General features: G+C 32.2%; 1 long non-coding RNA gene across 1 annotated transcript; it reads right to left on the reverse strand.

The window, feature by feature from the left end:
• Positions 1-252: 252 nt before the first annotated feature.
• LOC117788677 lies at positions 253-701 on the reverse strand. Its single transcript, XR_004617786.1, has 2 exons — positions 562-701; positions 253-503 (listed from the first exon to the last, which is right to left on the reverse strand). It is a non-coding gene; the product is annotated as an uncharacterized LOC117788677 (long non-coding RNA).
• Between the last annotated feature and the right edge of the window lie 1,825 nt (positions 702-2,526).

Here is a 2,526-nt window from a genome sequence, read left to right on the forward strand (position 1 = left end):
CTAACGAGCTGCCAGATTGCAGACAGAAACAATTCAACAACCTGAGAGGTGGCAACCCTACTAAATAGCTAAGAAAAAGCAGCGCAAAGCCTCTAAGTGAATAAAAAGTGATATATGACTGAAAGCAATTAGACGTACATATATTTTCGTGTACAAATCAGTCGGCGAGCAAAGCGAGCAGGGGGCAAAACCTTCTGGTATAATTTTTTAATGTTAATACAGTCTTATTACGCTCTAAACAGTTGACAGAGATACGTTGAGACAGTGACAATTTTGTTTATTTAAATTAACAACGATTATGCATATTAGAATAAAGATAAGGGGATTCTACAATATATTAGAATATGCTGATAGCACAGATTTTGATAGTGTATAGACATTGTGTTCACTTCTTCGGCCGTATCATCATAATGGCACTTTTATGGGAGTACTCAAGGCCCCGAAAACTGCTCCAAATGAGACCTTTTCCCTTGGAAGTTTTAATATATACCCCGGTCAACTTGCTGTAAGAAGTCAAGTTAATAAACATAGCTATTAAAAAGAATTAACATTCTATCATACCTTTGATAACAACTATGGTACCACCAGCCATTTTGGTTTAATTTGGCGCAATTTCCTTCTTTATAATCATCATTATCCCTATCAGATGTGGAAAATTTTTTAAAACGATGACTTCTGAGTGAATCTCCAGCTGTACCACTGGCTTTTCCCAGAAGTTTTAAGACGTATTGTTCATTCTCATTGCCGACTTTAAAATTGTCATACTTTTCAAATCTTTTTTCTCCCTCGAAGTCCTCAAGAAGTACAAGTAGCTCCTGTCTGCTCTGTTTAGTTAATGCGTGTATATTATCCAAACCTAAAAAGAACTCGCCATTAAGATCCCCGAATCCGGTTTTGTATTGAGTCCAGTTTTGATAGAAGTCCACACTTCCATCCATCCGACGCAGTATAATCGTCCATCCACCTTCTTGAGTTTCCGCATCACAGAAAACTGGAAGATGACTACTTGAGTTGGCAAGAAATACATTGTAGATGCCACTCGACTCGGCCTCGTTGCAATTGTGTTTAAACTTCGAAAACTCTTCAGCAATTCCATATATGACGGGTCTCAGTTTCACCAGCACCACTTTTAGAATTTGATTTTTCGATTCTATATCAAGTTCGGGTTGATGAATATCTAATGTAATCACAACGTTGGTCTTATTAGGTTGAAATTGTGGAATTGCATTAGAGAATGTATTAAATGAATTTAATACAAAGATAATACAAATTATATTCTGCAACATTTTGCAACTAAACTTTACTGAACTGAATTCTCAATACGACTGACTGTGACAATATTTCACTTGTTCAGAAGAAATGAAATATATGAAGTATAAATATGCTTGTACGCAGTAGCATGAATAGATTGTAAAGGTCGAATGACCTGACCCGACTGCATTGGAATTTTTGGCATAGTCCGAATTCCGATTCTTCGCAAATCGTAAGACACGAAATTATCAGCAATGCGTTTACTTATTAAACAAAGCCATCGTATAAGTTCTGAAATTTTCGATGCTGTCATTCCAAATACTAATCAAAATAAAAAAACAACGGAAAAAAAGGTTATCATTGGGGTTGGCGAGCGAAGCGAGCAGTGGGCGGAGCCCCCTAGTAAGTAAATAAGTGTTTAAATAAATAAATAAATAAATCAATAAATATTAAAATAAAAATAAATTGATTAATAAATAAACAAATAAATTAATAAATATACAAATAAATGAATTAATAAGTAAATAAATAAACACGGGCAATGCCGCGTTGCACTCACTTTTCTTATTTAAATTTAATTATTTATATAAATCTCAAGTTAAACATTTGAATTATGTTTGCTTGATTAATTATGACAAATTAGATGGGAAAACATTTGAAATTCTGTTTTGGACATGGCCACAATCACAAAAGGGGTAACTCAATAAATAAACCGAGTAGATTCATAACAAACCATTGAGTGCAGACTTTAACTTAATTAAGCATATTACGTGTACAAAAGCTAATTGTCAGTGTTGTCTGTGTGTGTGTGTGTGTGCCTAATCAGTTTAAATTGTAAACAAAAACTTGAGTGTGCTCGACAGGTAGAAAAACAACAATGATATAACAGAAGAAAATAAATTTAAAACGCTTTTTTAAAGATTCTATAAAATATAAAATTTAATAATTATTTAGCTTAAAACTTTGTTGTACTTAAATATATATATCATTTGTATAACTATTCGTTATATGGATACAAATAATATGACAGTTTGGTATCATCTGAACGCTTTTCAATTCCATTGAATTGTTGCAAAGTGTTCAACAAAATATGTTGCATATGGCCTCAAGTCAAATTTGAATTGTCAAAAATATAACGAGTTTTTTCAACTACACTGAACAAAAAGATCAACTTCTAAAATCAAATGCATTCATTTTAAATAAAAAAATAAAAAAAAAAGTAAAATAAAATATTCTAAAATAAGACCATTTAAAGACTAAAATACTAATAAAATG

This window comes from Drosophila innubila, assembly GCF_004354385.1.
Source record: "Drosophila innubila isolate TH190305 chromosome 3L unlocalized genomic scaffold, UK_Dinn_1.0 0_D_3L, whole genome shotgun sequence".
NCBI lineage: Eukaryota > Metazoa > Arthropoda > Insecta > Diptera > Drosophilidae > Drosophila > Drosophila innubila.